Genomic DNA, 13,408 nt, shown 5'->3' with positions numbered 1-13,408 from the left:
TTAAACTCTGTCAAAGCCAGTTGCTGTGGCCTACGAGGAAGTCTACAAACAGACTATGTTTGTAATTATCTGCTACGTGGTTTCTTGCTGCTGATCCAGAGTTCTGCAGAACAGGAACTTATATCTCCTCTGGCCCCTACCCTCTGTAATCTGGATGTTTCCTCCTTTATTGAGGTCCTGGCTGGGGAATGTTGCAGTCTATTCTCCTCCCCAGTCCCTGTTTAAAAGGCAACTTCCATCCTCCCTTCCCTGAACTTCTGCCGATAGATGCCCCAGTTCGGGATGTGCCTTTCTCCCTACCCTTCCTCTTCTGTGAGACCGATACCTCTTCTCCCAATGTACAGAGTCACACACTGGACCTTTGACTTTTCAGGGGCAGATGGGATGAATAAATGTCTTTATGGAGGATAGGGGGCCAGCATCTTCTCATGAACCATCCCTGGGGTTCAGAGAGAGTGTCATGAGATTTCAAAATCTCATCACACAAAGCACATTCTAATGATTTGGCATCAATGTGTCATAATGTTTCTTCAAAATGTTATGAAATAGCCAGGAGAAATGTAGGCCTGTAAACTGGGCCTGTACTCAGCCTGAGGGATCAGACAGGGAGCAGCCTTGGATCTAGTGCTGGATATGAGGTTCAGTCCAGCCTCATGTATTAAATAGCGGTATAGCCCTGGGTATTAGAGTGGTTGCTCTCAGGTTCATCCTTCTCTGTGGGAGCCTGCTTTACTGAGAGGGATAATGTTGGACTGGAAAACTGGGTTATCTCTTGAGTGTTTTTTGAAGAGGGCCATGGGAATGTTCAATATTCAGGAGAGCGTAGCTCTTCCTAAAATAGAATCATTTAGACAATAAGTGTGTTTTACTTATAGGTGTCATCCATTAGGGCAAGAAATAGACATCTTGGCAAGGGGCCATTTCACTTGTGAGTAGCATGCACTCTTCTCTTTAATAGCGCACACGGGCTACAAGACGGCTTTAGGAAGAATGCACTTTCATGAATATTTTATTTACTGCTGAATTGAGTGAATCCTAATATTGAGGGACAGCCCAGAGGAAAATGGCATCCGGGCCTGACCTGCCTTACTCCTCAATAGACAAAGAAGCAAGATAAAGGTTTTGTGGATACCCAACTGCCTTTAACTTCCAGCCAGACATCTGCTACAAAGGGAAGAAGGGACCCCACTTCAGCATCTCCACTGGAAGGGTTGCGTAATGGTCAGTCTGGGAGAGGGAAAAAGTAAGAAGTGCAGGCAGCTAATGAGGATTCTCCCTTGAATTAGCTGGTTGAGTTGCTAGTTTTGGATTCAAGGGCCCTCTGACCTTGCATTGCATTGCCAGCGATGTTAGTAGTCTGCAAAGTTCAGAATGCCTCCAGCTTCAGTATGAGTAAAGGCTGCTCACGGCCTAGGTTAGAGGCAACAAAGTATTCGGAGGGAAGATGCTAATGAACTGTCGGCTATCTCTAATTTCTATGGTTCCCCCTCTGCACTGAGCAGAGAAGAGCTGATGCTGCTGATTTCAGTTCTTAATAAAATTTCTATTTGAAAAAACAAAACAAAATTAACCACCCCATCATTCCTTTCCCCAAGTCTATTACTTTCCAGGAACATGGAGGCGGACTCATCCATCCTGATTAAAAAACAGCTTCATCCCTCAAATACTGCGGATTCTCCATCTCATAAGGTGAAACCCCTCTTAATTGTATTAGTATGAAAACGAGTGGCATAGAACAGATTGTTCGTGTCTGTTGCGTTCTTTCTTTCCTGTAAATAGTTGTATGTAATTTACCATCTGGCAAGGAGATCAAAATATCTAGACAGCAACTACTTTGAACACAGTATGAGTAGCATAAAGTGTAATGGTGTAAGGTATGGGTTTTCCGCCTGAAGGGTAAGGTGGTCAGTGTAATGTTTTTGACACCATGTCATGTTGTTGTTGGTTTGCATGGGTATAACTGGTAGGCAGTAGTTGCACCTCACAAGTAATTCAGACAGAGAAGGTAAAGCCGCAGTTCTGCATTGTGTGTGGCTGGACCCCACACCGGAAGCTCAGGAATCCACTGCGTGGAGCTCATTGCAGGACTGGGGCCTGAGGCAGTAAGCAGACTTTACTGGTAGCTTCGAAAAAGAATTGCATTACAGCTAACAGTGAGCGTTTTCCTAAGCACTGACAGCATTTTCATTCAGTTTAATAGAACTCGTATGACTATCTGTAGGAGCTCTGTTTGGTGATCCTGGTAAATTGCAGTCAGCACCCTCTGGGCAAGTCATTAATGTGTCCTTAGTATGACTGTAAAAAAACCAGTCATATAGAAATGTGAATGTAATGAACCCATCATTTTTAGACTTTGTAACTCATAAGGGCACATTGATGCCCCAATGCTGCGAAGACTTACATGTGTATTTAACTTTGCCACCAGGAGTAGTTCCACTGATTTCATTTGGGACCATGCACAGTAGTAAAGCTAAGCAGGTGCATTAGTCTTTGTAGGATCAGGACCTTGTGCTTTAGACCCAATGGAACTCATTCTCTTCCTTGGCATAAAAAAATGAAAGCGAAGGTTCTCATGTGACTCGGGGGGCTGGGGATCTGAGACAGACACCACGTATCATGAGACTCATGATAAAATTACAAGAATTGGCAACACTGGCAAGTGAGGGGTAAGATGCTCCCCTTCTGATGTGGGGGGAAGGGTAGATGGAGCACTTCACACCCACTTTGCACTGGTGTAAGTCACTCCACAGGATGCAGGGCAGGGAAGACTCAAGCCCTAGATCTGTTCAGTTTTTTATTGCTCGTGATCATTCTGTAAATTGAAACAATCTTGATTAATTTAGTGCTTATTTGTTGTTCTTAAACCCAACAGAGCCTCTCTTTCCCGCACAGGAATGATCTATAGTCTGCCTTGGAATAATCTATGCTAGGAATTATGGGGCTATAGATCATTATGCAATGTAGACATTTACATGCAACGAGTTTCAGCTAATCAATGGGAGCTCATCCTTAGGTCTCCTTATTTATGGAAAATTGTCTGGATTCCAAACTCCCTTCAATAGGAATGCGGCTCACTGCTCTGCAGATTGCAAGTTGCCAAAGTCACATCTTTAATAACTGCCGTTTTATCTATTTAATTTTAAAAGAAACCTTAATATCCTGTTTCGGAATAGCAGCCGTGTTAGTCTGTATTCGCAAAAAGAAAAGATGTACTTGTGGCACCTTAGAGACTAACCAATTTATTTGAGCATAAGCTTTCGTGACCTACAGCTCACGTCATTGGATACCCTGTCTGCATCCTGGAGTTGTAACGACAAACACTCACTTGTTGTTTGGGAACGGGCTGGGCAAGTGAGTTTATACTGGAGATAAGGAGCCTGCCCGGGGCCAGTGTTTAATAACTGATTAATGGGTCAGAGTACAGAGAAATGTGGGCACGGTATAGTCATTGAGTCAGTAATTACGGTGGGCTGTTTGGCAGCCCTTGCAAACTGGTGGACATTGTTGAAGCACAGGAAGACAACGTGCTTTCATTTCATGCTCTGCATTATCTGCTGAGATTCAGCAAGTGCACCCGGCCGAGGGGGACATGGGGCTCAGTCAGCTCTTGGCTCTGTGAGGGTGGGGGATCTGGGGCTGGTTTGCTGTAGCTCTACGAAGTGCTTCTTCCCTGCTTAGTCCTTCCTCCTGGGAGATGGAGAGCTGGGTCCAAGTGGTTTGCTCTCCTAAAAGGTTGCAGAGAGCTCTCCAGAGGCCACACGGTGGCAGCATTTGCTCAAGAAGCAGCTAGGCAAGGAGATTCTGGAACCTGCAGCTAGGGTCTGATTGCGATGTATTGCTTTTCTCTGTAGCACATGTCCCCCATCCAACTTTCTGTTCTAAGGACAGTTCTAGTATAAGGCTGCCATTCCCACAGAGCTTCATTTTAAACCGCTTTCAAGGACACTGGAACCTCCATTCTCTGCTCCTGACGCCAGCCTGTTCTCACCAGGCAGAGAGAGGCTGGTGGCCTTGATTTGTAGTGGCCCTTCTTTTTGCTCCCCGAACCCAACAGCCTATGTTTTTATTTAAGATGAATGGATTCCTGGGGTGGGTGGTGCTGGATTAATAGCCCTGGAGTCTCCTCGTTACCCATGGAACAGGTACAAACTTCTCCCATGCCCATGCACTGTCTTTGCACTGTGTGGATCAGCTCAAGATAGGATCAGTTCTGGCCTCCTGGCAGAGGCTCCCAGCGAGAAGTAAGGGGGTTTTGTCACATAGCGCTAAAAACTAAACTGATGACACTCCTTCATTTCACATGGCCCCCACAACGGGTAGCATTGGCTTCACTTGGGGCCCATGCAAACCAGTGACCTAGACTGGAAAGTCTCCACATCCCATGTGCCTTCAGTTCCCCTTTACATTTTTTTCAATATTTGTTGTTGTTGCTAAAAGCCTTGTGACAATATCACAGTGTGTGAGTGAACAGACGTCCATCAGGGTGTGTTAAAGATGGTACCATTGTTCCAACATGAGCATGGGACGATTAACAATCCTGCCAAGCAAAGTGTCACTGGTACACGTCCATTACATTAGCACAAGACACTAGTGAAATGATAGGTGAATGAGCTGGTATGGACCATTAACCAAACAACGTGTAAACTGACTTGTGCACGTGCACTAGGAGGTAGGTTGCACATGGCAATGTACCACACCTGGTCTGCTTGTCCTGTGCATGAAGAAGGCTTCGTCCCCCTGGGTCTGTCACGAGGGTTTCTGCTGCTTTGTCAGAACTGCTGTCTCCGCTCCGGAGGGGAGAGGGCTTTCATTCCTAAAACGTGGCGGGAAGGCAGCTCACTTCCACCTCCTTGTCCCTTGCTAATGTCTAGAGCGGGGTGGGTTTCCAAGCTTTCTGGTGGGTCCCAGAAATGAACTGTATTATCTGGGGCATTGCACACGCTGTTCCTTTCAGGATTTCTTGCTGTTGAATGAATGATTGAACCTGAGCTTTGATAACACTGAGGCAGCTGCCGTGGCTGTTCTCCAGGGAAATGTCAGCAACAATTACGCATCTTGCTAGCTCCGGGTGTGGGGAGGGAGGGAAGCCAGGCTCCGGGGAGAGCAACCACGTCTGTCCAGCTGTTGGTTACACACTTGCCTGGTCCGACAGCGTGATGACATTCTCACATTTGCACAGCTTGCCTTTCGTCTGTTAAAGTCGCGCCATTGCAAAGCAGGTGCGGATGCTGCAGGGGGATCAATTTCAGGAGCTGAAATCCAGGAGCTCCCCCATCAGCTATAGCAGTGGAAGGTGTTAGCATCTGTAGGGCTGTTCCACAAGGCAGTACGTCTTAGCACAAAGAGGCATCGGAACATTTTGATTCTCAGGCAGTATCCCTGGCTGACCATCCCTTGACGTATAACACCGGCTAAGCTGCAGGCATAGCCAGATCCAGCTTGGGGTTTCTGCAGGGCAGGCCAGGGCTGTCCTTATCTGGAACCCAGAAACGCAGGGATGCCTAATTGAATTTAGTCTGTAGCATTTATAGGATGCCAGTCGTTGTAGTAACTAGTTGGCATGTCCAAACCCGCAGTGTGCTATCATGAACCACGATCCCAGGCCGCACTGTGCGAGGGGGACTGTAGTCATGCTGGGCTGCCCTTCGGTTTTGAAGAGGAGGGTGCCCCATTTTTATGGAAGTCAGGTGTGGGCCTCAGCATAGGCTGCTGGTGAAAATATTCGTCACCCTACATCGTCCGCTCCTGGCCTGTGGGCCTGGGTCCCGCTCCCTGCTCCGGCCTCTTGCCACTCAGATTTGGAGGTGCCCGCCACAGTGGCATTTGGCATGTATGTCTGTGTGCAGGTGAGGCCCTGCCCCTGGGGGGGGGACCGCACCTGCCCCTGGGGGAGGGCAAGGAGTCTCCTGCCTCCCCTGGGATTCCTTTCCCCTGCACAATCACCTGAGGATCTCTCTGCTTTCCCTGGGACTTTCATCCTGTCCCACCAAACCTTCCTGGGAAGTGCAGCTCAGGCCCCCTACCGGGATTCTACCCACCAGGAATCCAGCGTGCAGGTGGGGCCCTCCCCCCACTACACCCCATGCCCTCCCTGGCACTGCCAGATGTGGGCATTACCTGCTGAACTGGGCATCCACGTGGGCAGCAGGGTGGCTCAGAAAACAGACGGGGGAGGCTGAGCCCCCTCTAGCCCTAGCCACCTGCTGCCTATGGGCCGTGGGCTCCTGGCACGTGGCCAGCACGGGTCTCATTTGGGGATAACATGGAGGCTCTGCGATGGCAGTAGCTGTACTGTCTTGGTGTTCCAATGGCTAAGAAGACTTTTGCTCATCTGGGGCAGGTGGATACCACACTATTTAGTGCTGCTGCTTTCCATGGCAAAGGAAAGAAGCTTTCATGCTGTTCCAGAATATTCTGTCCCAGCTGAGCTCTGTCAGGCTGTCACTCAAGAGCATAATTACCAAGCTCAGGGCAAACTGGTAAGAGCCAGGGCACAAACCCCAGATTGCCTGGGAGTTCTATACTTAGATTTCACCAACAAATTATCAAGCGTAAACTTTCCAGGCACCATAACAGCCTAAATATGGAGTCACTGGCCGTCCCCTTGGGTCCTCTGCTCTGTCACGCCACCTACCTTTGTGATAGATGGTCCCTTATACCAAGTATCGCAATAATGTTCAAGTTGCTCCCAGGCCCCAAAGACCAGTCACCTGCCCTAGGTCCGTTGCACTTTAGAGCTCACACCAAAGACAACACTTGCAGCCAATCCTATAATAAACTATGGAACGATTTGTTATACAAGAAAAGGAAATGAGAGTTCTTTACGAGGTTAAAGCAGGTAAACATAGATGCACACAAACGAGTTCCAATGTTAAGCTTCAAAAGGTACTAAAAGCTTCTATAATAAGCAAGCTCTGTTTTCCTTTAGGGCTAGTCCAGGCTAAGCATGGGAGAGCTGTTGCTTATGCCTAATAATCTGTACACCCCCGGAGTCCAAGCACATAAAGATGCAGTTCCTCCTTGTTAGGGGCTTTTTTTCCCTTTCCCCCTTTCTGCTTCCAGTTGCAAACTCAGCTGATGGAGGAATTCACTTGCAAGTCTCATCTTCATGGGGGAAGAGGAAAGGTAAACAACAGACTTTGGTCCCTTTTAATGTTCCACTCTGGTCCGTCTGGCATTGAGGGGCCTTCTTGGTCGGGCAGGACAATGAGACCCACTGGAGGCTAGCATTTCACGCTGGTTAATGTTTCTCTCCTGTCTGGTGATTTACACAGTTGCAAAGGCTTATGATACAAATGTTCAAATCTTACCGTGCAGTGTGGGATACAGACGTTATAAGTGAGATTAATGCAGACAGCAGCTCACAAGTGTTCAATAAAGTCTAAACACAAAACACATTCTTATCATTCTAATGCCTGTTTTAACACTGCTAACACAGAGGTGAGCCAGACTATGTATTTGTCAGTGTTCAGTGGAGACATGGGGAGCTTGGCATGGCTGGCACCAGGTCTGCCAGCATCACAGACTCCTCCTTGTAATATCCAGGCCCACTGGGCAATGGCCTGGGTGCGTGTGCATCGGATAGGAGGTTGAGTGGGGCTCCCTGGGGAGGTGTCATTGTTCTGCAGGAAGGGTGGCCACGCTGTTTCTCTGGCAGCGCCAGTTATTGGGGGGATTGGTGGTGAAAAGTGGGTCAGTGTCACCCCTCCGGATTACTGTACCTGACACAGCAGTTCCCGGAGGGTGAATCAGTTACACTAATGACCCTCCCTAATCCCAGACTTCATTCAGCTTTCCAGTGTGTGTCAGCGTATGCTGCATTAATATTCCATCCTGCATTTAGTCTTGAGCCATAACCGTTCTCTCAGGCTCCCCTCCCACCGTGTGCAGGACGATCTGTCGGAGGAAGAGTGCCGTACTCTGCATTCAGAGAGACTGAAAGGGAGGAGTTTAAAGTGAGCCCTGGAGTGAGGGTGCTTCTGGCCAAACCTGAATCTTTCTCAGTGTGACCTTCTCTGCTTTGCCAGCGGCACCCCACAGCTCCCTTCTCCAGGCTACTCTTTATGGTTTGGACACCTGCCCAGGCTGCTGAGCTAAGGATACACGTCTGCTGTCACGCCCACAAGGAAGTGAGATAATAACAAACCAAAACAAAACTCCTTCCTTCCAGATTCCTGATGTGACCTGTCTTATCTGTGCACCTTCTGGACTGTCAGCTCTTTGGGGCAGGATCTGTCTGACCTTTGCTTACAGATAGCTACGCCACTGGCCGGAGACTCATCCTCAGGGGTGTGCCTCTTTGATTGCAGTGCAGCTACCCTGGGGGAATGCAGCTCACTGCTCTTCACTCCTGTTCTGAGCCATCTGCCAGGGGCCCAGCGCCATCCTCATTTAAATCTGCTTCAGCCCAGCAGGGAAGACACCCAGCTCTGAATTTACCCAGACTAGCCACAGTATTTGCCTGGTATCATCTTGAAGCTCAGCTGAGTGGATTCCCCGCACCTGCCCCATCATATTCCTCAAGAAACTTCAGGAACCTCCTTGAAAGGCCAGGAGATAGGTGGCCCTCGTCTCTTCACTTGTTCATATTTATGTAGCTCTGGAGAGCTGAGAGACGGTATAATGCATTTGTCTAGCAAGTGAAACACTAGTGCATCTGGGCCTCTGAAAGGGCGTCCCCACATAAAGGAGTAATTTCTGCATCCCATGGGAGCCTATTACACCTTGCTCAGGACTCCCTTATTCACTACAGATTATCATTTTATAATGATAAAGCCAACAGGAGGAGCCGAGACATGGATCAGACAGTGATCTGTGCAGATGGAGAGGCAGGGATGGAGATAGAGATGATAAACGGATAGAAAGATAGCTGTTTGCAAACCTCAGGGACTATGTACGGTACTGTAATTGGATGGCCTGAGCTGATTTCTTTGCATACAGCATTTTTTAATCTGAGGGAGAGAGAGAGAGAGAAATACGTATTGTTTCTTTCATGACTTCCCTGGGGCAGCAGTGGCACATTGAGGGAAAAGAGAAGGAGAAGAAAAAATAGAGGCACCAGGTGGCTGAATATCTAGCAGCTTAATTGATTTCTCTTTAATGAGTTTAAAGCCTGTTGCTCCTGACCAACATCCAGTGCCAGCTTCAGAGCAAGCCGCGTCCTCCAACGGCTTTGGGGTGGCTTGGTGTGTGTCTCGGGGAGGCAGGGGTCAGAGCTGGCAGATGGAACATTGCAGGATTAAGGACACCAGTGTGGAAGTGGGCTTGTTCTGACACTGGAGGAGGGGTCATTTTGCTGCCGGCTGCTTGTTGTTCTCCACCATTCTGTCTATCTGGTCTGGTCTGATCTGTTTCCTGCAAGAGGTTGACCCAGGCGCCCAGAGCAGATTCCTTTTATCCCCCTCTCCAAAGGGCCTCTCTCTCTCAGGCTTGGTCAACACTATGAACGTACATTGGTAGAGGCCCGTCTCTTGAGGTGTGAGAGAGAGAACTACACCGACCTAACCCCGGGTGTAGCCAGCACTAGGTCGATGGAAGAATTCTTCTGTCAGCCTAGCTGCTGTCTCTTGGGGAGATGGATTACCCACGCTGGCGGGACAGGCCCTCCCGCTGGGATAGGGAGTGTCTGCACTGAAGTGCTACAGCAGTGCTGCTGTTGCGATTTGAGTGTAGACGTAGCCTTATGACTCTGGGAACGGGGCAGATCCCATGGGACTTGCATCTGAATTGCAATTTTCTCTACATGCTCCTCTCCCCATCCAGCCCTCCAGTTTTTTTGCTCAGAGGGGTCCTGAAACTTTTTTCTGCTGTAGCTTGTGGTGGCAGGCTGGAGAAAGCAGAGAGCCCCTGCTCTGGAGCAGAGCACAAGAGGAGAGGCAGCTCCGAAGGAGGAGAGGGATGGACATGTTGAAAGGAGCTTAATGAAGGACAGAAAAATGTGATTTCTTTTAAATCCAAGGGCCATGCTCTGCTCTGGTCAATGCTGATGTAAATCTGGAGAGACTCCAGCTGAATTACTCCAATTTACTCCCGTGTAACTGTAATCAGCACAAGCCGATTCATTTGCCTTACTGTGCCTGTGGCTGTTACCTTACTGTCTGCCAGTAATCATTCGGTGTCAGGGGGGTCAATGCGTGTATGCGACCAGGTTCACTGAAGTCAGGAGGTTACTTCTGCTTCCACTGCAGTCCATGGAGAGCTTTCTGCTCATCCCCCACCCTCAGCAATATCCAATGTGATCTTCTATTTCTCTTCAGTAGTGGGAGGAGTGTCTCTGTTCTTGGTGGGTGCAGAGATGCATCATGCACCCATTCCATCGCCTGCAAGGTGGGGGATCCGAAAATAACTGCATTAGTCATGGCAGTGCCTAAAAATCCCTGAGGAGCTGTGGCTGTGTCACTCCCGGGCATAGCGAACGGGGCCTGCCTACCTTAGTCCCGCTGCACTTCTTTACGAAGGATTTCCCAGTTACAGTAAGGTGCTGTGACACAGCTGTGCTCTGGCAGGTAGATTACCTCTGTGTCCAACCATCTTCTTAATATTTCACCAAGGGGGTTGTGTGGGGTTTCTGCCAAAAGCTAAGAACTGGCTGATTGTCTTAGTTATTGAGAGGGGTTTGTACGGGAAGCAGTTTTAGAGCTGTGTAATGTGCAGGATATGGTGTTCCAAATTGGTTAGGTGTAAACCGGGCACCTAAGGAGGGGGAGCCTGAGAACTGACCCAATCTACATGAGAACCGTGGATAGCCATCGACTGAGCTAGTTGGTGTTTACTCTCTTGGCCAGATGCAGGCTTTGGTATTTGCCAAGACAAAAGAACCCTAATAAAAGTCTCTGAACGGGGAGCCCTGGGTCCTGGGACAAGAGTCTATAACTGTATAAGAGAAGAAAGAGGACAAGGGGAATCACTCTGCCAGCAGGGTTGTCTCATCAGTGATGAATCCCAGCTTGCTAGACGGGACACGCACTGCAGGGACCAGGCCGTTGGTGAGAAATACCGAATGAGCCAGGAAAGTCACTGGTTACTAAGTCCAGGCTATAAACTGCGTCTTACGTTCCTTTTACCGGTAGCCTTAACGTTTCCAGGTCCTTAGGCTGGCTTATGTCGGAATCTCTCCCTCGAGCTCTGTTCAACCAACGCCAGGCTGCTTTTACTCTAAACCTGCCAAAGTGCCTCGTGCTAAGGAGAGTGTCGAACTGGGGGGGAACCCGTGACCTGGGTGCCCTGCTTCCCCGGAGGCAGCGAGTTGGTGCAGCTCCCTCCTGCTGTGAGTAGGGGGTAGTAATTCTCCCCGAACGCCTCGGGTAACCCCAAAAGTGACAGATAGACAGACACACTTTCTCTCTCTGTGTCCTGGAAAGGAGACCTTAGCACAAGAACAGCATCTCCGCCATAGAGAGACAGGCGTTATACTTTATATCCTGCCCTTGCGGACTGATTAATAAACCTTTGCTCACATGATCACTCTGCCGGTGGTGGAGTGTTCAGGATACTAGCCTCGGGCTTTCAAGACTGTGAGGTGCTCAGGTACTCCAGGAATGAGGCCATATCTAGCCAGAGGAATAGCTCACAGGAGAGGTGAGCGCTGTGAGTTTTGAAAAGGAAAGTTGTTGCAGTGGGTACAGTTTTATGAGGTTGCATTTAGCTTCCCTGAAGCATTGTATTGTTACACGGAAGGTCTCCGGCTTGCCATCCTATCCTGCCATGCCAAGAGCTGTAACAACAAAGGGATGTTTTATAAGGAGGGTTTTTATAATTAATATAGAATTAGAAGTGAGACAAGAGTTGTCAAAAGGACTGATCAGTGTGAATCTGAAAGAGAATGAAAATTAGGGTAAGGGGGGGCGCTTTCGTTTTGCAAGATGTCTTCAGATGGGCTTTGATTTTGCAAAACCCAGACCCAGAAGCAGTTTGGAGCCAACTCATCAAAGCTTGAGGGGGTTCATCTGTCCCAGCAGTTTAAAGTTGCCGGTACTATAAAGCCCCCGATGTTACAGTGACCTACCGCCATATGGGAGAACAGGGAGCACTTACCAGGTGGGCGATCCTGGCACCGCAGTTAGGCAGAAACCGCTGGTTGAGACACACTCAGCTCTCCTTACAGCCTGGAATAAAAGGCCTGTGTGATAGGCTGATCTGGCCCAGCTTGGTGCTGAATTGGAGCCTCCTGTCTTTGCAGGGCAGTTCTTTGGTGCAGGGAGCAGCAAGCCATCTGCTCACAAAGAGTGAGATGGGAGTACGCTGACTGAATTAGATTCTGAGTTGGAGAATATCTTTAGCATGAACAAAGCTTTTGTTCTTTCCCTCGGGGCTCGTCATTTTCTTATGCTTTGTGTGGGGCCTCTTAGAACAGCGCTGTTAAGAAAAGTACAGATCTTTGCAAAAATCCAACTGGAGGGACATATTTATCAACCTCATCTGCATTTCTCAATGGCTGGGATGATGTGAAACCTTGCATTGGTGTTTGTTTTGAGTGCATCCATCCACAGTGTTCTCCTGTATTTTGCTCACATATGGTATTACTTTTATTCTTAACACTAGGCTAATGTACTTTTATAGAGAGCGTTGCATTTTATACACCACCCTGGTGTGGCATCTCTGGCTACATGCAGTGTTCCTTGATGGTTCTGATTCTCTGTTGTTCTCAGCTGTGTAAAGTGAGAGTAAAACAGCTACATCTGGAAGGTGGTGGCCAACCCCACTTTGCACTGGTGCAAATGGCGGCTCAGGTGCCAGGCAACAGAGCGCCAAGCCCTATGGTTTCTATTTGGATTCTTTTTGAACTAGCATCTCAGGAGGATGGTGATGTGTTTGCAGTTCGTGCAACGGAGCTGCCATGCTGGCCTGGCCACAACTGATAGAATGGTCTTAGCCGAGTGGCTGCTAACAGCAGGAAGTTCAGAAATACCCATTTAGTTAGAAGAAATGTAATTTACTGGCACATTTCACAGCATATCCTGCTGAGAAATGCTGCTTTCTTCACAAGTGCCAGGCCACTAGTCTAAACTGGATACAGCTTTTCTTTATTCTGGTAACTGTGCTGGGAGATGACACACCCTTACTAGCAGCCTGCCGTCTTCTCGGTGTACATGCATAACTTCCATTAGCATTACGGAGAATAACACGCACATCTTGGGGAAAAGAGTAAATCCGCTTAAATGGAATCAGGACCTGACTGGAGAAATGTTACATCGGGGTGGTTAATGCACAACCCCTGGACTGTATACAACCAACAAAACTTTCCAGTTTAACCTGTACGTGCAGGGAATTTCTATCCATAGAGATTCGATGGTACAGTTTGGCTCATTTAAGATTGTTGTTATATTTGACTCTATGCTTTCTTTCCCATACAGCGTCACTCCCCCACCAGCACGACCTATTCCGTCATTCCTGTTTTGTGCCCCGGTAA

Source organism: Natator depressus, chromosome 24, assembly GCF_965152275.1.
Source record: "Natator depressus isolate rNatDep1 chromosome 24, rNatDep2.hap1, whole genome shotgun sequence".
NCBI lineage: Eukaryota > Metazoa > Chordata > Testudines > Cheloniidae > Natator > Natator depressus.
This window is presented reverse-complemented; position numbering follows the sequence as displayed.